The sequence below is a fragment of the Ursus americanus genome, chromosome 14 (genome assembly GCF_024610735.1).
Source record: "Ursus americanus isolate L20-20 chromosome 14, mUrsAme1.1.p, whole genome shotgun sequence".
NCBI lineage: Eukaryota > Metazoa > Chordata > Mammalia > Carnivora > Ursidae > Ursus > Ursus americanus.
In genome coordinates this window covers 17,388,502-17,414,136 of record NC_142140.1, presented here as the reverse complement: position 1 = coordinate 17,414,136, position 25,635 = coordinate 17,388,502, and the positions used below count along the sequence as shown (strand labels likewise).

Sequence of the window (25,635 nt, the reverse complement as noted above, 5' to 3'; positions counted from 1 at the left end):
TTTTCCCATGCAGGAATTAAAATGCATTAAAAACCTAAGAATAGAGACAGCTAAAGCTGTGGGTGGAACATGGAGACAGTACAGACAGATAATAATGACACAAAGGAAATCCAGATGAGTTCAACATCAGGGCCTATCTGTTCATAAATATTATGGTTTTCCTTTCCACTCAGGCACAGAGGAGAACTCTATCCCCCTTTGAATATGCTCATAGCCATTTGACTGGTTTTGGTCGATGAGATGTGAACAGAAGGGACCCGTATTGCCTCTGGGCAGAAGCTTGAAGACAACTGTACAATTTGCCATGTTCCCTTTTCCATATCATTGCAAGAGAGAACTGTGCTTCTGTCAATCTGGGCCCCTGAGTAACTCCAATGAGCAAGTTCCACCTGCCACTTATGTTGGATATGTAGCATGAACAAGAAATAAGCTTTAATTGTAGTACGCTATAGTGAGTTTGAGGACTTAGCCTGCCTGACAGATACATGAGCCAAAAGACAAGGAAAGAGGGAAAGCAGGCAGAGCTAGCCAATAATCACTGTTAAACTCTTGGATCTTACTCTACCTAATGACATCTGTCCTGGATGTTTCAATAAAGAGCACCAATGCATTTTGAGGGAGCTAGGGATAGAGGTTTGAGCAAGTTTGCATCGGGTATTTGACATTTGCAACCAAAATTATGCTTTCTAATACAAGAAGGAGGTATTTTTGTGTGCAGAAAATAAACATATACAACTATAATACAGGTGCTGAATTATCACAGAATGCTTGTAAACTGATGGGGACTCACAGTGTAAGCTTTAGGCATAGATTTGATTCTGAGAAGCAGACATGAGTGCAGACTTTCCCTAGGAGGAGAAGGACACACACTACTATGTGGATGCTTTGGAAAACATCTGGGGCATTTGAATTGGCTCATTGGGGACAACCAGGGTCTTTTAGAGGGCAGAGGTCATGGAGGCTAGATGTCCTGTAGTGCAATCCCCACCAGGTTTCAAATAGGAAGGTGAGAGAAAAACTTATTGATCATTGTCCAAGCTTTTAAAGAATTATTTGCATAGTCTTAATATAGAAGAATGCAACTCCCATGCAAATTAAAAGACTGAATTTGTAACGTTCAGCTGTCACCCAAAGTTGTCCACCGTGTCAGAAAATCACATTACCAGTGGCATTGCCCCTAATGGGAATCTGGTCAACAGCTTGACTCACCGGTAATTAGTCTGCAATTGTATCCACCGCATTCACATTGATTCTATGACTATATTCACATCTACATACTTGGCTATCTTTTTAAATGTGAAATGTGAAGAAAAAATGACTCTAACGTTTAGCTGACTACTATCTTATTTCTTTTTAGTACAAGGTTAATGATTACAAGTATACATGCAAGTGCAGGTAATCTCATCTTCTAGGGTGGTCACAGCCAAGCATTTATTTATAGATTAAAACACCAGATTATATGATGACTTAATATATTTCTCCTTTTATTACACTTGGGGCCTTATATTGGGTCTTTTGAAATCATGTTATTCTGTTGTATTACCTATGAATTTCATGTCAATTTCATGTCTTTTGTTTTGTTTTTACATTTTTCCACAAGCAGCAAGAAGGTATTATAGTTACATAGTGATCATGTGGTGTGGAGATGGCAGTGTTCCAAAGATAATTAATAAGGTACCATGCAGGGTGATGGGAGGAGGGGAGAAAACAGGGAGGTGGCAGCTGTGGTCCTGGTGGTGTGATAATAAAGGCCTGAATGGGGGGAATGGCTGGGGACATACATTGAGGGACAACACAAACAAGACTCCAGCATGACAAGTGATGGGTTTGGGGAGGTAAGAAGAGAATCAGTGGTATTTGATGGGCTCTGGTTTCCCTGCCAGGAAAAACAGACGGTCCTGAGACAGAAATAGGGAAGTATCAGAGAAGAAGCCACACCTGGGGAGAAAGAGGAGTTCAAGGTCAGACATACTCAGGTTTAAATCAACAGCAAGACATTCAGACAGAAATGGTGGACAGCGACTAGCTATTTGGGACCCAGCACGGAAAGACTCCAGAGCTGACAATACATAATCAGGGCACAGGAGTAAAAAGAGTTACAGAGAGGATGTACTCTCTAATGGAAGAAAGGGGGGCAGGGGGAGGTGAAGAAAAGGCAGTAAAGAGCTGAAGCTCAGAAAACATCTACAATCGAGCAAAGGAAGAAGGATAAAAGTCAGTCAGACAGAGCAGCAGTTGGAGACCCAAAAGTTCAGTGGTAGGAAATTCAAAAGAGGTAAAGTGAGGGAAAGAAGCTGCAGCACTACAGCTTAAAACAAGGTTGGAGACACTACCACTGTCCTGGCCAGAAAGAAGGTGTGTGTGATCTCAGGAAGGCCACTTCCAGGCGGTGAGAGCCGAAGGCAATCAAAACCAGATGGGCAGGTGCAGGCCACCTGTCTAAGAAGCTCAGGGGTGCAAGGAAGAGCAACAGGAAAAAAGCCTCAGGTCACTGATTACTGATTTCCACAGAGACTACCAAAAGATAGGCTGATTTACACAGACAGGGATTTTACTTGAGAACTGAGTATTGGGGAAAAGCACATCCACTCCAAAATAATACTGGGCCAAAAGAAAAACAAAATGAAGTGTCTACCTTTTATCTATACATCTATCTATCTATCTATCTATCTATCTATCTATCTATCTATCTATCTATCTGACTGTACCCAATGATTCTTACTTTAAAAAGTTAAAGTGACACAAATATTTTCTCTAAGCCTTCAGCCTTCAGGATGTGGCCATCCTCTATGCCTTGGCTCTGAGGCTTCTGTGTCTTATATTCCTGAAGGAAAATGAGAGTAAAGAGCAGGTTGTTACAAATGACTGTGGGTCACATCCAGCTGAAGACCGATCTCTAGTATTCTTAATAAACTTTTTTTTTTAAGGAGCTTAAAGCAAAACTCTGGATTTATGTGTCTCACTGATCATAAATGCTCTCTAGAAAACCTCTTTTCTTGTAAAGTTGTAAAAAATATGTGCAGTTTACTAAAGCAACAATTGTTAACCTTTAATTACCTCATAAAACTAGCAGCGATTGAGTGGCTAGTATGTTTTAGGCACAAAAGGAGCTTTAAAATAATTTTAGCTTCCTAAAATGTAAACAAATCAGGAAATTGGCTCAATATTTTAATATATATTATTAGGTGTTGAGTTTGGGGTTTTGACTCTTGATTTTTCTATAGAAGATGTCACAAATTCTGAATAGCAAATTAACTGAGAGTTTTATAGTTTGGCAAATTTGTTTTCACTTTAGAACAATTCATGACAAGAAGTCTAAAATGCATTGTGGCTAATTAATGGCTTTTGGGGGGTTGATAACATAATACATGAGCTTTCTGATGGTTTCACCTCAGATCCTCCAGAATCATCTCTCTCTAAAATTTCAACACATGTAAGTGGTTGAAAGAATAGAAATTCCATTTTCTCTTCTCTTTCATAACAACTTATGGTGCAAAGGTGATTTGCTAGTGAACATCAAAGAACAAGGGATAGACATGGAAGATTGAAGGACCATTATCACATGTGACTTTAAAATGTCCAAAAACCTACTAGTCTAGAATTCCTAATGATGTTATAGAGTCTAAATGTTCACAGGAAGGGAAAATATTTTCATCGATGCTACGAAAATACTAGTATTCCTATTTGAGAAGAATAATTACAAGTACCAAAAACTGAGTGTCTCTGTGCCAGCAATTGTGTTATTTTTAATTCTGACAACTTGACTTTATAGATGAGGAAAATGAAGCTCAGTTTAACTTTCCAAGATACTCCCTCTCTCTCTCTCTCTCTTATGTGTATATATATACATATATATATACATATATATATATATATATATATATATATATATATATATATGTATATATATACACACACACACATAAGTGAGCAGGTGGAAGCTATTTAAGAACCTCACCTTTGCTCTGTTCCCTGCTGGAACTGTTCTAAAAATAGGTTCAATATTAGCTGCTATTCCTATTATTTTAGCATCTGCTAAGAGGAAGCCCACCTTGACAATAAGAGATATGTCACTGACTTAAAACTTATACAGAGAAGAAATATCAAATATGTATCTCTTCACTCTCCCCACACCAACCCACAGTACAATGGAATAACCTGGAACAGAGTGACTGACAATTCACTCTCTAGAGGTGGAGGAGAGATGGCACTTTGAATAATGGACACAGTGGCGATAAAAGACCTAGAGAACATGGGAGAGAAGAAATTCAACTCCAAAGGAAATGTTTTATTCTCCTAGTTACAAGCTCAGTGAGAGATGAAGATGAGAAGTACAGGCAGATTCTCAATAGGCTGTAAGCACCCAGTCTGTTTTAACTTCCTAACGCACCGGATGTGACAGTGCTAGGCTATAGAGCTGTTTGCTAGTGGACAATTCCATCAGTCTTTGCACTTATATTAAACACAATGTACCATAATTACGTATTCCAAAGAGTATTTTCTATCTGATAAAAGTATGGAACGAAGTATACAAAAACATAATAAATAAACAAAAACACTATGTATTACCAACACTGAAATCAATAGATCCCATTCCCTGAGTAAATCTGTTAGTATAAAATAAGAGCGTAACCAACTTGAGTACCTAGAGTCCTTCCAGTTGGAAGTGGTATAATTCTGTCATTGGAGAATATTCCTGTGTGAGAAACAAAGTTCCAGTGTCTTCAACATGGCACCAATACGTGACAGCATATTGATAAGAACAATGAATAACCTGGGGTTAATCCTTTTCCCTTCAAGGGAAATATAACCAAGTATCCCCTGGAATTCAGGTCCCCATCTCTAATTCTCCTAAACACACTGGCAAAAGTTAGACCATCTAAACACTCCATCTATTCATTTACTTAGAATTCTAGGGCAGCAAAGGAATGAGCAGAGGAGGGGCTCCATTCACTCAGACAGTTCAGAGGTCAGATATAAGGAATCTGTTAATGTACATTGACTATACACAAGATTCACTAAATCAGACTTATTCTAGATTTGGTTCTGAACCAGAAAACCCCCCTTTACAACTATTTCAGATGAGTTTATCATTATCCTTGCAATAATGATTTCATTAGATATATAAATCTTTCCATATGATTTAGTGCTACATGTGAAAATTCTCTATAAGCAAAAATCTTTCCTAAGCAAACATCTTTCTAGAATGATATTACATCAAGCAGATTATTATTTTTTTAATGAATAAGGAGTAACCCAGACTTTGTTCCTCCTAGCTACTGAGCTGTGGCTTTGTGAAATGGAATTTACAATCACTAAAGAGAAAACAGCCCCAAATCCCACAACTCCTTTCACTTAATTATTCATGACATTGATCAGCACATTTATTTTTAAAAACAGATAGAGTTAGAGCAGCACTCATAGAGGAAGAAAACTTCTTGCTATCTGGCACTATTGTGGACTGCAGAGTTTCTTTTTCAGGGATTTGTACTTTGCATGTGCAAATTTTTAAAACCAGTCAAATATTATCACTACATACTTAAAACAAGCTTATGATGTTAAAAGCCATCTTCCACAGGGGACACTTTTCGTCCTAATTCACTCCTTAAGAGTTGTTTCTGTTTATTGTCCATACCATAAAAATTAGGTAACTCTAGCAATATCAAAAATAACAAAATATTAAAAACTGGACTTTCTACTTCCCATACCAATTAAGGGTATCTTGGAAACTTCCAGAAGAAAATCTAGAAGCTACATTGGTAGCTTCCTTGGAGTGGGAGATGTCTGTGAAGATGGCAGCCAACAATTACTCATAATGCTGTCCACCATGCTGCTTCTCCCCATTAATAAGTAAAGCCTGTTTCCCCTTCTCTCATTCCTGGAGTAGCCCTGTGACATGCTTTACCCAACAGAAAGTAGTAGAGGTGATGTTCTGCCAGTCTCAGGCTTAGACCTTACGAGGTCTTATAGCTTCCACTTTTACTCTTTTCAAATGCAAGAGAAAGAAGAGCAAGCAAACCCAGATTACTGAAATGATGATGACACGTAAGAGAGAGCAACCCATCCAGGTCCTAGTATTTCCAGTTACCCCAAGGAGGTGGCAGACTTGTGAGTGAAAGCACCTTGGATCCTCCAGGCCTTGTCAAGCCACCCCAGCCAACACCACATGGATCAAAGATGTGCTGTCCCTGAAGTGCCCTGTTTGAATTTCCAACCCACTCACACAAAACTGTAAACAATGACTGTTTTACACTATTAAATGTTGAGGCGGTATCACCCAGCAATAAATAACCAATAAATACATTTATAATTGAATTCAATACAATGTGATTCCCATAGTTACACGACTTCCTTAATACAGTAAGCAGCTCATATTAATTCTATAAAAGAATCGATGAACAAATATTTCCTGAGGCATTTACTAAGTGTAAAGCACAGAGATAAAATTAATAATAGTAATACCAACTGTTTAATGTGAGCTTAAGTATGATTATTTATTCATTAAATATGTATGGAATGCTTACAAAGATGCAGATGGTGTGCCAGGCACAGGTGACCAGCACTCAGAGAAATTTTACAACTTAGAGGGGTATATAGGCAAGCAAAAGACAATTATAGTATAATAATTGCTATCGTAACAAAGAGTTAAAATCTAGGTGTGGAGATTTTTAAAAATCTAGAAATAACTATGTTGAGGCAATACGATACACATCATAAGAAAAGTGCCTGCATTGCTCATTTGTTGTAAGCATTAAATGGAGTGGTTAGCATAGCACTTAGCACATAATTAATCCACATTAAATGGTGCTGAAAAATCTAAACTATACAAAGAGTTACAAGAATTCAAACAGGGAAAGATCATGAGTGGTTTATAGGCTACTTGTGGTCTCTATCTAATCGGTTCAATATTTTTGAAAGCCTACTCTCTGCCAGGCACTGGGGCACAAGGGTAGACAAGAAAGACAAGTTCCCTGCCCTCAAACTACTCAGTCTGGAAAACAGACAGTAAATAAGGATGATGACAGATACAGAAAAGTAGAGCAAAAACTGTCATCTGTTCAGGAAGTGTTGTTTAATGGGCAACTTGTGAGATAAGTAGGAGTCAGCCAGGCAATGGCTGCTGGGTGAGTGCGTCTCTATGAAAGTATGTGTGTGGTGGGGTGGAAGCAATGGCAGTTATGGGGAAGTATTCTCAGCCAGCGGTCACACCAAAAGACTGGTCCATCACTGCTACAATGAGAGAACCCAGGTAGGAGTGTCCCATGATAAGACCAGAAGGGCAGCTGGGGTAAAATCATGGAGACCCCATGAGCCCCATCAAATAATCTGGACTTTACCCTAACACCAACTGAAATTCTTTAGGCCTGAAAGAGGGTTTCATATTATATTTCATTTTACACACTGGCTGCAGTATGGAAATAGGATCAAAATAATCAAGAATGAATAGCAGAGACAAGAAACTAGACTGGATGCTTTGGTAATAACTGAGAACAATGCTGATGGTGGTCTAGATGAAGTTATTAGAACTAAAGGTGGGGAGAACTGAGCAGTTTCGATGCATATTTCAGATGCAGGAAAGACAAGACTTGCATGCTATTCCACGGGGGCTTCAAAAAGAAGAAGTCAAAAAGAAATCCCAAGTTTATGGTGTGAGCAATTGCTTTGATGCTGATGTTGTTTTCAGTGGTGGGAAAAGGTGGAAAACGCTGGCACCAATGAACTCTTGGCAAGGATGTTCATGAAGTCAGCTCTGTATGCGTTGTGGCTGAAAGGCTCTGAGAGATCCAGGTAGAAGTGGTATTATCAGCACAGATCAGGCTATGCTGCAGAAACCAACAACATGAACATCTCCGTGGCTGGTGACGCCGAAGTGTATCTTGTGCTTATGCTTGATGTTTACTGCAGATCAACAGGCTCCAGGAAACTCCATCTTAACATAGGATTCCGTGGCCTCAGAAGCAGAGAAGAGCAGAAGGAACCAGGTACTGGTTCTCAAAGCCCCTGCAGCAAATGACTAAATGTGAAATGTTCACATTTCCTTGGCCAAAGCAAGTCACCCGATCAAACCTGTCATCATCAATAGCATGAGAAAGAATCAGCCTTCCCCGGGGACGGGTGAATGATTCTCAATAGTTTGTAAATAGCAATAAAGCAAACAATTAGATAAACCGGTTTAGATCTTTGGATAAAGCTAACTAGAGCTAAAGGTAGACAAAAGAGAAATGTTATGTTGAACTTTAAAAAAAGATGGGTATGATTTTGACAGAAGTAAAGAAAGTCATTAGGAGGATTCTCGGTATTAAAGTGGGGCAATGGTAAGGAAAGCACTTATGCTAGATAGTTTTTGTTAGTTTCCGTGTTCTTCTCTTTACAGTAAAGAGCAAAAGAGAGAAAAAAATGAAGGATGCACATGACGGAGAAGGAAAACGAGCCAATCAAAGACTCCATGACCTAAAGAGCCGAGGAGGGCCAGCTTTGGAAATTGGGGAAGGGGGAGGGTTAAGCTAATGGGGAAGCTGAAAGAGGTCCTGAAAAGTGAACTCAATTTCAGTCCTAGAGATGAGATCCTACATAGAGAGAGAAAAGTGAGTCCACTTGGGGTCTGAGATGAATAAAAGAGTTCACTCAAAATCGTTATGGGGGATAAGGCAATAGTAGTTCCATTTCCTGTTACATAAATTTTTCCTATAAGTGGAGCTGTTCCAGAGTGAAAAAATGCACTATTTGCAGACATGGGAAATATGGATTCCATTTCTGGTTAGGTCATTAACCTGCATTTGACCTAAGGCATTCTATGAATCTTTTGGCCTCATTGGCAAAATGTATTCTAAGATGCTATGCTTTATAAGGATTTTGGGGCAAAACATAAAAGCTCTTTACAGAGATTTTTACTCAGACCCATCTTCTCCCCAGTCTCCCATTACTTTACATTCACAACAGGGCATGGCATCAGATCTGCCTCTAAGCCCTAACAGTATCCTACACTCCGCCCAAATCAGAGTCTTCCATAGCACAACTTACCGCTCACCAAGGATCCCCTTAAACACACTCTCTACGACAACAAGCATAGAAGTGACTCACTGACTCAAAAACTTGCCAGTCCAACTTTTACCAGGCAAGCAGACTGAGCTCTGACTTCGGGCCCTTCATACCTTGAATATTCAGCTCATCCTAGATGCATATGAAGCCTTCCCTAATCATTCTTCTTGATAGTTCTACCAGTATCCTTTCATTCTTTCCAACTCTATAGTCCTTTGGCATACACTACACCTCCATTATTCTATAAATACATATAAAATATATATAGTGAATAATATGGACATCAACAGTAAAACCACTAGAAGGAATAGGTAGGAAAACTATTCAGTTTTTTAAGGGCCTGACCTTACCTTCCATATTTATTACGACAAATCTATACAGGACCAATATTCCAACTTTACAGATGAAGAAAGTAAGGCTTAGGAGAATCAATTAATGTGCCCAACATCACGAACTATTAAGTGGAAGACAGTTTGCCTGGATTAAGAAGTAAAAGAATATATATTATCACTAGGCGAAATGTCCTGATATTTTCCACTAGATTTCCAAATACAAAGGAGTTGTTCCAGTTGGACTGTATATTCTCTGAGAGCTTTCATTATATTTTCCAACTCTGTGTATTACTGAGCTTCACTTAGGCACCAATTAGAGTTATAATTCATTCATAGGCAATAAAGTGACATTTTACATTTCCTGTTTTTAATTTGAAATGCAACTAAAACTAGAGGGCATTTACAATGCTTAATGGATACAAGGTTTGGTGATATGGCAGATTGCATTATTGGCCCAAATTCTTCACCCTTCCTGCATCTGTGCCCTTGGCCATGTGGCTTTGCAATTCCTGACATTAAGAGGTAGAGGACAGCTCCCCATCCTTGATTTTGAGTTTGGTCATGTTTTCATTACAGCCAACAGAATATAGCATTAAGTAACAGTATTCCAATTGTGGCCAAGATCTTGTGTGGTTCCATTTGTCCTTCTGTACCTATGTAATTGGCATGAGAATAATTTCTACCAGGGAATTTCTCCTTCAAACTATACCTCAGAATTAGATGTGCAAATATCTGAGCCAGTCAGACCTGAAGCTTAGGCAAAGAAACACAGCCAGGCCCAGCCAAGATCTGCCAACTCCCAGAAGACCCATAAAAATATAAGCAAGCCCATAGCATATCAATATATGATAGGACCTAGCAGAAGCTCTAATGTGTCAGTAATAGTTTGGGTCAACTTTTTGTACTTCTGCTGTAAGATGTAGAGCCTATAATAAAATCTTAGACTTTAGTCTTATTTCGTAACTAGATAAGGTTTAAGGGTATAGTTCTTGTGGACAGGTGGAGTGTAACAAGTGTACATGTGACTAAAAGTATATTTTATGTGTAGGAGACTAAGTGAGGCAGATTATGGTAGATTATATCACTATTTGTAAACACCCACTTTTCCCCTCCCTCTTTTATTGGCCCTGCTGTGACTTCTGGCCAATGAAATGTGAAAACAAACCTGATATAGGACCAGTCCTAGACAACATTGTAAATACTACTTTATAGTTCAAGTAAGCCTCTTGGGTTTCTGCCCTTTGCTGTGAAAATGTGTCCCAGATAATGGGCTTTCTTAACCTGGGTTCCCTAGAAACAAAATCTGAGATGAGAAAGGTTTAGTGAAGAATACTCTTGAAAGAAAACACTGTAGGGAAGTATAAAAAGGCATGAACCTGGGGAGCCTGGGTGGCTCAGTCAGCTGAGCATCTGACTCTTGATTTTGGCTCAGGTCATGGTCTCAGGGTTTTGAGATTGAGCCCTGCATCAAGCTCTGTGCTGAGCATGGAGCCTGCTTGTGATTCTCTCTCTCCCTCTCCCTCTCCCTCTCTCTTTCTCTCTCTCTAAGAAAGAAAGAAAGAAAGAAAGAAAGAAAGAAAGAAAGAAAGAAAGAAAGAAAGAAAAAAAGAAAGAAAGAAAGAAAGAAAGAAAGAAAGAAAGAAAGAAAGAAAGAAAGAAAGAACCAGCAAAGCAGGAGCCTGAAACTTAAAGTATTGCAACTGAGACCTCAGTTGGTCCTAGTCCTAGGGGCTTTTTGGGGCTGAGATGACCTTCAGAGTTGCCCTAAATTAAGGTAAAGGAACCAGGTTTTTGTGCCTAGGCATCAGCCAATCATTGGCCTGGGCACCAGCCAACAGGAGGCATAATCTTGCCTGGGATACTTCCCTCTGCAAAGGAAAGCTCCCCAGTGAGGGATGAACCAGCGAGCCATCAGCAGCTGATATACTGAGAGATGTGGGTAGGTATGTAAAGCCCTAACCAGGCAGACCTGGATGGAGCTCCACAGTATACACTACATTAGCTGTACCTTCACCCTGGGGCCCAGAATGAAAAGCCACGTGTCTACAGCAGGCACACAATCAAGAGAACCATGGAAAAGAACCATGCTGGCCCACCTCTGACCCATAGCTTTCAGGTAACACAGGTGAGTAATATTTGTTTTTAGAAGCCAATGAAATCTGAAAATTTCATTGGCTTCTTACTAAAATAAAACTGACCAATACATTTATAAAACAAGAAAAAGAGGTAAGACCTCACATTTTAAAAATATTTAGTTACATTTTTAAATGTGGTTTTTAAAAAATTTATTTATTTTAGAGAGAGAGAGAGCACAAGTGGGAAGGGCAGAGGAAGAGGGAGAGAGAATCTCAAGCCAACTCCACATTGACCACAGAGCCAGATGTGGGGCTCAATTCCACTACCCTGAGATCACGACCTGCGCCAAAACCAAGAGTCAGGCACTTCACCAAATGTGCCACCCAGGTGCCACAAATGTGTTTTCTTTTTTTTTTTTTTTAATATAATACATATGTGTGTGTTGCTGCTGCATAAACTACCTTAAAACTGAATAATTCAAACACAATTTATTTGCTGATGATTCTGAATTTGACCTGAGTTCAGCTTGGCAGTTTGTTTGCTAGTTTTGCCTGATGTCACTCATGTAATCAATCATCCAATGGCTTAACTGGGACTGCTGGCCTTCCATGACTGACTACCAATTCTGGCTATTAGCTCATACTGGTTGTAGGCTCTGTCTTTAGGTGGCTTCTCAATCTCTAAAAGCAGACCTGAACTTTACATGGAGGTTTCAAGGCAGGAGGAGAACAAGAACATAAGCTCCTGTCGCCTTAAGGCTTAGGCTCAAAATTCACAATAACACCACTCTGGCTACTTTTTAATTGCTCAAATTCAAATTTAATTGCTCCGATTCACATCGAAAACCGGGGATGTACTGTATGGTGACTAACATAATATAATAAAAAATCATTATTAAAAAAAAATAATAATAATAATTGCTCCGATTCAAGGGGGAGGAAAACCGAATCCTTGCCTAAAGAGCAAGTCATCATGCAAAGTGCCAAGAAAGATATCGTTGCAGCCAGCTTTGCCAACAGTCTCCCACAGGGCTGATGAGTTATTTCTTTTTCTAAAGGTATTTTTCTCTGAAGATCAAATTTGATCAAGTTTATAGTCACCTTTCCTGTCCCTGTAAAAAACCCTGCAAACAAATATATGTGATCTTTTCAATTAGAGGCACTTGAAAACATTTACCCACTAGGGGTCAGTACAGAAGAGTCAATTCAAAACTATGACCTGAAAACAAGGAAGAAAACTAAGAAAAGAAAAAGAAGGGGAAGGAGAAGATGAGGAGGAGGAAGAGGAAGGACTGGACTAACTTTAAATCATATGATATATTCAAACAATATACAATCCAAAATTCCCCCCCTTCGTTTGATTTTATTCTCTTCTGCTTGAATGCTTACAAAACATTTGTATTTCTTACCTTATGAATTTTATGATTTGATATTAATTCTATTTCTTAATCCAGTCTATGTCTTAGATGGTGTATGTGTCTGTGTGTGTGTGTGTGGTCAAAGTGGGGTGGGAAGAAGAGGAACAAGGACATAATCAGATTATTAATAATCAAATGGAAAAAAAATAAAGACTCAGGAGGAATACCCTGTAGCTAATTTCTAGAAAAATGACAAAAGATATTTCCAAGCAAGTCATAACGCAAAACCATTTACAGCAGCAGACAATTATGGCACTATTAGATTAAAAACAGAAATGTCTATATTCTAGTATTTCCCATTATATGGAAATATGCCCTCCACTTACAAGCATCTTCATAGAATATGTGGTTTGTATCGAATAAAACAAAACCCATATATTGAGACCCTTCTGTTCTTTTTAAAAACCTAATACTGCCACTGAGTGCCACAGAATCAATTCCATAGGGGTAATTCTTATTTAATATTGGAGAAATGATCCAATAAATTAGTACTAAATATAAACATGTATACTTTCCATTGCACATGAGAAAAATTTTATTTAAAGGCATGAGAAAGTAAGAAAGAGATAAAAACCTTTGACCTACAAGCTTCAAATTTCAAAATTATACAGCTGATGATGTACACAGTTCTTGGTTGGATTTTCTTAGCAAAATAAAAGAACTCCTAGCAAAGCTTCACTAAGAATAATCGAGGAATATGACAAACTGCCTAACATATATGAATGTAAACACTTTTGTAGGCAAAGAGAATGGAAAGGGGTAAAGTGGTGCTGTCTCCTGTAGCACGCACCCGAATTTGGTACAAATGGGCCTTATCTGTATTCCAGAGCCTTCAGAATATTCACTGGAATTGGTAACGACTGGTAATCAGCAACTTCTCTGCTGCTTTATATTCACAGAAGCGGCCAGCCCAAGTGAGTAGCAGCCATCAGATTAGATCACTAGCTATATTGTTCGGGTTGATTTTAATTGCCTGGAAAGGGTCATTACCATCTTCTGCAATATGTTATTTTAAAGAGTGACTATTTCTATGTAAGAACAAAAATGGACCATGAGTCTGTTAGTGTCAGAAAGTACGAGGAAGTATTCAGTAAGATCTTGGCTCTGGTGGCATAAAAATCCTGCCCAAGTCTGATTCCATTGACAAACAAACACACTTACCTGCAGAACTTTTTAAAACTAATATGGAAAGTCAACAGAGATTCCCAAACTGATGACCATAGAGAACCACCCAAATGTCACATCCCGCTTTGTAAAATGCGAAGACGTCCGTTTCCATAGCAACTTTTACATATAGGCAACTCCAAGGTGAATGAGTTCATGATATTTAAGAGCAACAAGACAAACATTTGCATGGGAAAAGGTCTATGGAAGTAAAGTATTTGAAACCTGGAGGACATTTGCAAAATTATTACATCAGTGTATGTTTAACATGGGAACTACAGCTATCAGGATATTTGTTCTTTAAATTAAAATCCTAGATACATGATTCTATACATGGGATAAAACTGCATAGAGCTATACACACACTCATGTACTCAGATTTAAAAAAATATAGTGATAATTATAAATACGGTCTGTTGTCTTGTTAACAGTGATGTACCAATGTCAATTTCCTGCTTCTAATATTACACTATAGCTAATATGCAGTATCACCATGGGAAGACGCTGGGTAAAGGATATAGACACCTTTGTGCTATGTTTGCAACTTCCTATGAGTATAATTATCTTAAAATAAAAAGTTTAGGGATAACTGGGGGGCTCAGTAGGTTAAGCATCTGCTTTCTGCTTGGGTCATGATCTTGGGGTCCTAGGTTGGAGCCCTCCATTGGACTCCCTCCTCAGCCTGAAGTCTGCTTCTCCCTCTCCCTCTTCCCCTCTCCCTGCTCATGCTTGTGCACTCTCTCTCTCAAATCAATAAAAAAAATCTTTAAAAAACGGGGTACCTGCATGGCTCAGTTGGTTAAGCGTCTGCCTTCAGTTCAGGTCATGATCCCAGGGTCCTGGGATCAAGCCCCACATCGAGCCCCACATTGAGCCAGGAGTGGGGCTTCCTGCTCAGTGGGGAACCTGCTATTCTCTCACCTTTTGTCCTCTCCCCCCCATGCTCTTTCTCTAGCTCTGCTCTCTCTCTCAAATAAATAAAATCTTTAAAAAAGAAAAACTTAAAAAAAATAAATAAAATAAAAAGTTTTAAAAATGTAAGTTACCAAGTCTCATCCTCACAAATAATTCAGAAAGTCCTATAAGGACCAACCAAAGAATTTCTGTTATTTGAACATAACAGTTAATGTTTCTAGAAAGATCATAAATTGGGAAGCAGTGAAAAGGAAATGGAATATTTTCTGAGGTATAATGGGACTTTCCATTGAAGGACAATCGGCAAGACTGTTTAATGGCCACAAGGCATCCCCCGCCCCATTTATAACTATGTAGCTATTTATAGTTTAGGAAGACGTACTTTTGATTTGTTGTGAAGCATTTAGTTTTTTCTTTCGTATTCAGTGTTCTACTCAGATAAATAATGGATTTTGTGAATTCCATATTACTCCCATTGCACTAAAATAGGCCACTTGCATCAAGGACCAGCCGTCAGTACTGACTACCTAAGCTTATGCCCCCTCTAGGGCATATGTTTGTCATAGAATTTTCTAAATTCCGACCATATCATGATATCTATCTATTGTCAATTAATGATTTGTCACCCAGAAACTGTGCAAAATACAATAAAATCTTCAAATTTTACACTCAAAAAATTTAAGTCCAGTAAAAAGAAGCCCTAACATAACTACAGTAGTATTGTACGTGAATGAAACAGATCAGATCATTTTCCGCAAATACTCATCAAAATCCTAATATGCTGTGCCATTCCACCCACAGACTATCAGGAAAGACAGATATTAAACAACTGTGCAATATCAATTAAATTCTAATCCATTCTCCCTCTAAAGAAAAAATCTTTAAACACTTTTGAGAGTGGAAAGCATGGAGCTCAAACCTAATCTGGAGGACACTAAAGGCTTCCCAGAGGACTAGATCGGTGGGTATCATCCAGGCAAATGGTAGGATTCGCATTAAAGAGCCTTCCTGGCACAGATAACAGTAAATTGAGGGTGGATATGAATTGAGACGTGAATGAGGGGCTTGGAGTGGAAGCCATGGGTGCAGGAACCTTGAAGCCAAAAGTGTCCATCTTGAGCTTTCAAGAAAGTTTTAAAAAGCCCCTATAAATTGGAACTTCAAGTATGGGCAAGAAATTAAGGGAGGAAGTCTCATGCAGACAGGATGCATCAGTGGAATTTTTTCTCCAGGCAATGGGTGTCCAATGATACAAGGTTTCTGGCTCCTGGATGAATACAGCAGCATGTGTCAGAAAGACTGGAGAAGAAAGCCAGTGAGGGGGAAGGTGGTTTCTTAACCTGCTGCATTAAGGTAAAAGTATAAAGGGTGTAAAGCTCTTGGAACCTGGGGGGGCACATGTTCACACAAGGGAATGTTCTTATATTTTTAATCAGTTGACTGGTTGCAGGGAAGAAAGAAGAGGATGGTGCCAAAGACCACTGGTGTCCTATGCCTGGAGGACCACAATGAGAATAAATGAAAGAAGAGATCACCTTAAGCTGGAAGCAGCTTGGAAGGAAAAATGATGAATCCCATTTTGACACAATGGGTTTGAAGTAGCAGATACCCAAGAGATCGAAGAGATCATGGGCGAGGTGACAGAAAGAACACTCTGTGAAAAGTCAGCTGCAGACCTCTGCTGAATATGAGCACTACTGACAGGATCTTTGGTCACGGAGGTGCTCCAGCCACATGTTGTGGACTCAGCACCCTCCAAGCAAAGCTCTCGTGGGTTTATCAAACTCCACTCTGAGCCAGAGACTATGAGAGGAGCTGCTTTGCAATAGTGAGTAAAACAGATGTGAAAACTGCTTATAAAATGCTTATGGAATAGTAAACAAGGAAACAGATAAGGAAATAGTTTCAAATTATGATAAGTGCTTTGGGGGATATGAGCAAAAAGACTAGCAGAGGGACCCTAATTAAAAGGAAGGAAATTAGAGAGCCCTCTTCTAGTAAACGATACTTAAATTGTGACCGAAGGGATGAGCAGTAGTAAAAAATATGTGTGTGTGTGTGTGTGTGTGTGTGTGTGTGTGTGTGTGTGTGTGTTTGGGGGCCAGAATGGACTACTAGGCAAAGGGATAAAATAGACCCTAAGATCAGAAAGAGGTCAACAAAACTGCAGACAATGAATTAAAGCCTATGAAGTTCGTGTTCCCAAAAGCATGGCATGAGATGATGTGGCAGGGACAGGTAATGTTTAAATCCTACATGGCTTTGTAGATAATATTTAATAGTTCTGAATGCGACAGAAAATCACTGAAGTGCTTCGAGAAGAGGAGTATTAATTTAACTTACATTTAAGAAAAAGAACTGCCCCAACTGCAGTGCAGAGAATGATTTGGGGGACGAAGCGAGAAAGGAGACACAGAAACCAGTGTAGTTATCCCCCGGGAGAAGATAGTGACTTGGAGAAAGATAACGTGAGTGGAGATGAAGAGAAGTGACGAATCTGAGAAATATTAGAATCAAAAGGACACACAAGATCCAAGTTGTACTAGTTCCCTAGAATAAGAGTATTTGAAGTACTGAAATGGTCCCAAGGATTCTTTGTCCCAAAGACAGTATAGGGACAGGCTCACGTATCAGCAATATATTCAAAGTGGTTTTTGAATAACAGATAACATCCCTTAACATTGGAAAGGCAAGCAAAGTCAAGCAACTCAGAAAAACAAATGGGACAAATTTGTTCTCCTGTTTTGGAACACAGAAAATTTACAGTCTGAGTTATAAAGATACCTAAAAGAGTGCTATGGAATTGCTGTAACATATATAATCTATTACTTAGAATGCCAATATGTCTGCAATAAGCAATATGCGTACTTTCAGAATTATTTTATCCTACTTAATAAAATAGTCATTTTTTTCTCACTTTTTGCAAGGCAGCTCCTTGCACAGTAAAGATTCTACAAATATTTACATTCCAAGTAGCAGAGCTGTTTGAGATGCTATAAAGTTCTGCCAGCACTTCTATTACAAACCCTTATTTCTTGTTTATAACATGTACATAAAAGGGGAGAAATAAAAATGTACTCTGGATTGAAACTTGGCATGCAAAGTTTCAACTACAGAGTGGATTTCTTCTGCAGCAAATTTTCAAAAGAAATGTTCCACTATATTTAGTAGATAAATGGGGGGGGGTTGGGGCGGTGCAAACGGAAAAACTACTTAGCGTAGTTTGATTGGTTCCTGAAATTTTTACACAAATTAGGTCTGCGACTGATACCTGTTATCCCTTAATTTCAAAGAAATATTCTATCTTCAACTGTTCCTTGGCCAACCCAACACTCAATTATTGCCAAGCATCTTTGCAAAACAAATAGTATCTAAGGCAGTAGTATCAAGCATAAGAAAGGAAAATAGTTTATCAGCAGTAAGTGACTAATAAATACATTTTAAAACCATTGGGACATCTCTGAAACGCTCACCTTCTAAGAGACAAACTCGCTAAGATAAACAGGCTTCAAAGTGAACTGGTGGTGGTGACTGAATCAGAGAGGGCAAGCAAACATGCACAGCATCAATAATCCTCCTGCCGTCAGAATATCTCCCAGTGTATAGAGTTAACATTATTTTTTTGCTAACACCTTACTAACTGATGATTGGAAAACACAATACACTGATCCAGCACTATGCACAACATAGTGATATATAGATCTGGCAGTTTTAAAGGGGCAATTATATCTATATACCGTTTCAGCACAAAATATATCAAGAGTTAATGAGAACTTCAAGTTGCACCCTTAAATTACGCAGTAAAAACAAAGCTAGAAGATGTGTACTGAATGTGTGAGGAGTTGGGAACTTATAAAAGAGAAAGACACATATTTTGCTAGCAGAGCGAAGAAGCTATTAGTTTGTAATAACTAGGCATATATGAAATGTGACAGTGATAAAATTGAACATAAATCAACAATGGAAAGGCTACAGCTTGCTGTCTGTAGCTAATCTTTGCTCCAGCTGAAATTGCTCAGCATTTTGGTCCTATTAAACATTTTGCTGCCATTTTAGGGAACAATTGGGCTATCTGGCTGGGTTGCAAAGGATGCTTAAAAGTTAGAGTTCTGAAGAACGGACTTAATGCCTTCATGCCTTCGGGCTAACATTACTGATGTCCAGACAGTGTGTAGAACACTGTCTGAGGCAGTCACTGCCTGAATCTATTACCCTGCAAATCAAGTAGCCACTACGGGTCTGTTATCCCACCCTCAGACAGAAGGGCCACACACATGCATTTAGCCTCACCATTTACCTAAAATAAAAATGTGTAGCAATTTGCTCCATTTCCTCGGTGGACGCTGTCCCTTTTGAGGGTCCTCAAACTACATGTTGACTCTCAACTGACTTCAAGCAAGCAAGCAAACATTCAAAGACCATTAATGCCTGAACCCACTATTTTTATAATTTGCAAGCAAACATATTTCCACTAGCAAGGCTGAATCCTATCAGGTGTGTTCTATGAACCAGATGTACAAGAACTGTCCCATTGCAACCAGTGACTGGCACATATTAGGCATTTTGTAAATGTTGTTCAAATGGGTATGAGTAGTAACCTACAGACAACCTCCTCCCTAGTACCACACCGCACAAAGGGTTAAAACTACAACCTGAGATGCCAGGTTATTGCAGCCAAAGTCATGTCACTGTTAGTAAACACAACCAGCAAAGCAAAAGTAACACATTTGACTTTGGTATTGAGACGTAATAGCTCTTTCAAAGGCAATTACTCCTTTCAATCATGGAAGGGTTCTGACTCATTGTTCTGATTAATTCCTGTTTTTAATCTATTTACAGATGAGGATTCTTTTTCAGCTGGTATGATATTCATCTCTGGGGGGGGTAAACAGAAACCACAGCTTGTAGCGTCCTCCTACTTTAAAAAAACAAATATTCTTGCTTAATCATTTTTAAATTATTTCTGGATTTACCTACTCACCATATGAGCGAGGTTTCTGACCTCCCTCCCGAACATCACACATCTTCCCTCTCTGTGTTGCTTTCTCTACCTAGCTCTGTTTCCCCACATCATGGCTTGAGGTGAACAAATTGGCCACCCCTTCCCCAGAGCTGTCGGTCCTCCTCCCTTTGGCTCAAACCAGAGATTGACTCTCTTCACCATAGCCGGTACCGTTTGTTATTAAATCATTCCTCTGAGCACATCTCCTTGCTGTAAATCAGTAAGCAAATGCAATACAGAGGACACACGGATTGGCGAGTCGTGCGGGGCTTTGCACAAGCCCAGCCCATAAGCTGTTCGTTCATTTCCATCAACCAAAAAATTTTCTAATGGTGCTGTGACTTGGGGTACCCAGTTGGCACTTCCCAGTTTTCCGTTCCTGATATTCTGTTACCTGCTTGGTTAGCTTTTCAGGGCTCCTTAGAAAAGGGAAAAGCAGCCAAGACCAGGTCCGAGCTCAGGAAACCTGGACTACAGCCCATTCCAGAGAAAACCTGGCAAATAAACGCAGCAGAAGATCCTGTCCAAGGCTGCAGATTTGAAAGTGGAAAGAGAAGAGAATGCAGCTTGGAAAACTTGATCCCTATTCGAAGAATCTTCCGCCCTGGTTTCCTCAGAGCTGGGGACCAGGGAGGGGTTTCTGGCAAAAAGCTATCACAATCCCCCTAGCCCCCTGCACCATGAACCTAGGATTCATCTTCAGCACTCCTGCGGTTCACAACTTTCTTTCTTTTTTCCAACTTCACTAGCCAAATCCGCTGCGCTAAGGGCTAGCCAGAGGGACCCACCTCACGCTTCCCCACGCTGGAGATGGGGATGCAAAGTCTTCCCAGTCTGGAAACCAATCCTCGCTCAAGAAGGAAAAAAATATCTCCCCAAATCAAGTAGGCTGCGAGACGCATCTTTTATTCTCGACCCGTCGGGTGCACATCCCCGCAAACAAACTTTAGGGTAGGAGCCCTGAAGCCAATGCGTAAAGTTTGCCCTGGCAGGTGGCTCATCGCAGTGCCCTGGGCCGGCGCGAGGAGCCGGGCATCCCTGACTTACCTGGTTCCCGCAGCTCACAAGGCTCCCGCCAGCCGGCCGCCGTTCCCCCGCGCCTGGGGGGCCGCCGTGCGCGCCCGCGCGAGCCGCCGCCGCAGCGCTCCGGTCCGCGCCGTTCCTGGCCGAGCCCGCGGCGCCCGCCCGCCGCCGCCGCCGCCGCCGCCGCCGCCGCCGCCGAGGCCGCCGCGCGCTAGGCTGCTGTGGCTGCTGCCGGCGCCGAACGAGCGCTGCCTGCGCCTCCGCCGCCCAGGCTCCGGCTTCGGCGCGGGCACTGGTGGGAGGGGAGAGAAGGCGGGAGGGAGGGGCGGGGAGCGCGGCGGAGCAGCCAACGGGGTCCCGTGCCTCGCGCCGGCGGCGCCCCCCGCGCCTCCGTGCCGGCCGGGAGCCCACGCCGCCCTGCGCTCTGCCGCGTGCGCCCACGTGTGTCCGGCCTCCGCAGGGCCCTGGGCGGCGGCGCGGGATGGGGCGGCGGTCAACGTGTCACCGCTTGGTGGCCTCGTGTGCGCACAGCTGGGGCCCGGGGAGCACGGGGTTAAAGGTAGGAATTCCGCTTCTAGGAAAGCCTCCTGCAGCTGCGCTCCCACAAGTGCGCAAAGATTGCCAATTTAATATTAAAGCTGATAATTATTAAAGGTTCGCTATGTACCAGGTAGTGGACTGCGCAATTTAAGGGAATTAGTTCATGGCGTCCCCAGAGCAACCCTGAATCTATTATTATTCCCTGACTTAATGATGAGGAAATTAATTTGCCTAAGGCCTCAATGAGTCAGTTATAAGAATAATCACAATTGTATTCTGACAAGGACTCTGTGAGGTACGTCTTATTTTATTTGCCTATATACACGCAGGCAGTGGTTAGTTGGCGAACCTGGACCTTGAGTAAAGCCTGTTGAAATCCTAAGCCCTTGCTTTGAACCCCTAGGCTGGACTTACTTCCAGTACCTGTGCAAAGGTTGTTCAGTGAGCTTTACACGTAAGTGAAAAACAGTTGGAAACAACCTACCTGTCCATCATTAAGAGTGTCTAATTAAAATATAGTGGAATGCATTGGAATATAAGGCAGCACCTGTAGAGAGGGAGGTACATTTATTACCAGTGGCATGGAATGACCTTCAGGAAGTATTGTTAGTAGAAAAGTTAGTTCAGGAAAGATATTTACAGTTTTTGTGCTCATATGCACGTCTACGTATGCATATTTATGCATTCGCAGTTTCTAGAAGGATGTCCTAGGATACTGTTAACAATACTACTTGTGAGTAAGACTGTAATTGGGGCTAAATTCTGTAATTCTTTGACGTTGTTTTAAAAAATTACCATGAGTTTACTTTCCCTTTATGGTAAAAACAAAATCTACTCATGTTTGTTTAATTAGGCTTAATAAGTTCACAGTCTTGTCTCCTCTTCTTTCCCTGTGATTCCTCCTGTCAGGGACAAAATTCATCATCAAGGACAGCACCCTGGGTGAAGGAGACCTCAGAGGAGGTTTAAGGGAAACATCTGTTTTGACTGTTCTTTCTCATTCTTGCTCATCTCCCCCCAAAATAAGTAGCCCTCCCTAGGCCCTTGCAATTCAAAATAGAATTTGAATTGTTGGGAAAACTCACAGTGAGGGGGATTACAAGACAAGAAGCAGAGCCCAGGTCCTTAAAGTGCAGGGCAGTACTCCCTACAATAAACCCAGCAGGCAGAGCACCGGCTGTTCTGGGTGGTAGGAAGAAACTCTTTCAAAGGCTTGAGCTAGGCAGGGTTCCCCCAGAGCTACTTGAGCAGTGATGTTCTCTTTCCCCATGAGCACACAGCAGGGACCAGGGGCGCATTGGGTAACTTTCTCTGATGTTGGTCACTTTTGTCCAATCTCTCGCTTTATCAGGAAGCATTTCTTCCCTGTAAGAGTAATGGCTGGATTACCAACAACAACAATAAAAGCTGGCTTTATTTGTGTTTGCAAAGGGGGGGAGGCAAGGATAGATAGAACATGCTACTATAAATAAAATAATGTGCTTTTTCCCATCAGAATTAAATTGTAGTAGATTTGGGCTCCTTAAAGTCTCTCTACTTAGGAAAAGAAAAAAAAAATAGAAAAGGTATGGAAAGGTTGTTTATGGTCTTTTCAGTTGTTATTGGTTACTGTAAATAATCTTTTTGCTTGCAATCTGGGAACATGTTGGCAAACCCCCTGAGTGTGACAAAATGTTTTATTAAGTAGAACTGGTGTATTCTGGAAGGGACTGAGAAAATTTTACATGCAAATTATGCTCATGCCTGGCACCTAGCAGGTGCAATTACTGCCATGCCCACATCCATCAAAAGGAGTGCTTCTTCTCTTAATATTTTCAAGTTGATGTCTCATAATGCATTTTCCTTCTAATACATACATATATACCTTGTCTAGTGGGAAAGGAAAGAGCATTTTCATCAAGGAGGGAGAGCTGGCCCCAGGCAGCAAAATGACAGGGGGAAGACAAGAAAGAAGCTTCCTACCTTCAAGAAAATCTAAACCTGAACCCCTCACCACCCTCTCCAAATAATTAGTCATTTCCAAACTCAGATTACATTGTTTATGCTGGTGAAAACTGATTAGTACTGGAAAGGGTTTTAATGGACTTTCTAATCTATGGTTGCAGCAGAAGAGGGGAGGGGCATCTTAAATTTGTAGGAGTAATGATGAACATTTAGCGTGAACCACGGTTTCATGGGCAGGACAGGTAAGAGGTGTATAAGTATATGTATTTAGAGAGATACGCATCATTTTATTTCCTCCCTCTGCTCAAAATGTAAAGCATAATGTGAGTCAACTGAAAACCTGATATTTACCAGAAGTTGATACACAAGAGCAGGTTTAAATAAAATTCCCATCCAATTTCTGGGCCGGAAGCCCAGGAAATTAAAAAAAAAAAATTAAAGGCACATGTGGGTCTTCTCAGTGTGAATGCCGGATGGAGTTTTTATTGAATTTGGCCTCAACTGATTGTAGCATTATAAGCAATTCTGCAGTTAAGTTTCAGCAGCCATTTAGATGGCAAATCCTTTTTTTAGGGTATTATAACTAAGAATAATAACTTCCTTTTTATATGGCACCTTTTATATCAAAGCACTTTAAAGTGTGAGATCATCTTCCCAGTATTAAGATACCCCATCTGTGTTGGAATATAGAAGCTATTTCATGCCACTGACACCACATAACAGTTATTTGTTTGCCTGTTTATTGTGTAGCAAAAGGAAATGAAGGAAAATATCTGCTAAACCCACAGCTTGACATTCTTCAGTAAAAGTATAAATTGGAATGTAGCCAGGTTACTAAAACATACCTGTTTCTATAAAAAAGAGGTGTGGAGTCTTTTAGTTTCCATAGGTGGAAAGACAGGTCCTCTGGACATTGCCATGTTACCATTCCAAAGTTCTAGCTCACATCTAGATGTAAAGATCATATTGCTGAATATGCAGAATTGTCATCTCTAGTGCTGGAGTGGGGGGTGCTTCTGGGGGTTCTTTGGGTCAAACTACAAAGTGATAATACATTGTCAGAATCCAAACTGGAGTAAAAATAAGATGGTTGCAATAACTGGATAATATAGGCATAAATCTTTTGACGAAACTTTCACCTTAAACGTCTGATTGTCTAGTGAATATCCTTATTCAAGCAAGTTCTCCACTTTTCTGGTGAGAGGGTCAAACTGGAGGATTCTGGAGACTTGAATGCATATCAAATGCTTAGCACTGTGCCTGGGACTTAGCTCTGAATACTAATCAAATATAACGAATTCAGGTGCCTACTCATTTGTTTTCTCCTCTGAAGAAGTTTGCCGAACTTCCTGTCTACAGTGGCTTTGCTGTCATTCTCTCTACTTCACAGAACATATCCCTATGTGACTTTTTTTTTTTTTTTACATCTGTTTTGTGTTGCCAGAATCCCTCACCAGAATGAAGGCTTCATGAAAGTAGGGACTTTGTTTTGTTTACTGCTGCATTCACAGCCCCCGGCACGTACTTGACATACACATGATAGGTGTACCATAAATGTTTAATGATTCAAAGAGCGTCCAGTGTGCCCCACGCTGTATCAATTGCTTACACGCAGTACTTTGCAACCCTCACAACAACCCCATGAGGCATCTACTGTTTTACCACCGTTTTACAGACTAAGGCACGAAAGCAGAAAAGTGAAGTCATGTATTTGGAAGCTCTCCCTTCAAAGATTACACGAGGTGTAAGTAGCAGGGCTTGGCTCTGAATCCAGGGATTTAATGCCAGACTCTGCCCGCTGTACATCCCTGTAAGTTGAAGTGGGTTTTGTTGCCCATCTAGTCCAGCACTTCTAAAACTTTAATAATGCCCGCTATCGAGAATCTGATTAAAATGCAGATTCTGATTGAGCAGGTCTGGGGTAAGACCCAAAACTGCGCCATTTCTCCCAAACTTTTTGGAAGATGCTCTTGCTGTTAGTCCATAGTCCAGACTTTCAAGAGCCAGGACATAGTCCATATCTTTCATGATAACATATAAGCCATATGGCACATTCCAAACTTTAAGGATGTAAATTAATGGAAGTTAAAAACAGTATTGGAATTAGTTGTGAAATCATAGAATTCAACTTAGACATATTTATTCTAGGTTTAGAGTGACTAGACTAGAGGACAAACTCAATA

General features: G+C 40.4%; 1 protein-coding gene across 1 annotated transcript in view; it reads right to left on the bottom strand.

The window, feature by feature from the left end:
* The window catches only part of CNTN3 (contactin 3), a 328,940-nt gene extending 307,829 nt beyond the window's left edge, over positions 1–21,111 (bottom strand). The window contains exon 1 of the mRNA XM_045808104.2: positions 20,993–21,111. The gene's annotated coding sequence lies outside the window, so the exon portion shown is untranslated. The remainder of the gene's footprint in view (positions 1–20,992) is intronic.
* Positions 21,112–25,635: the final 4,524 nt, after the last annotated feature.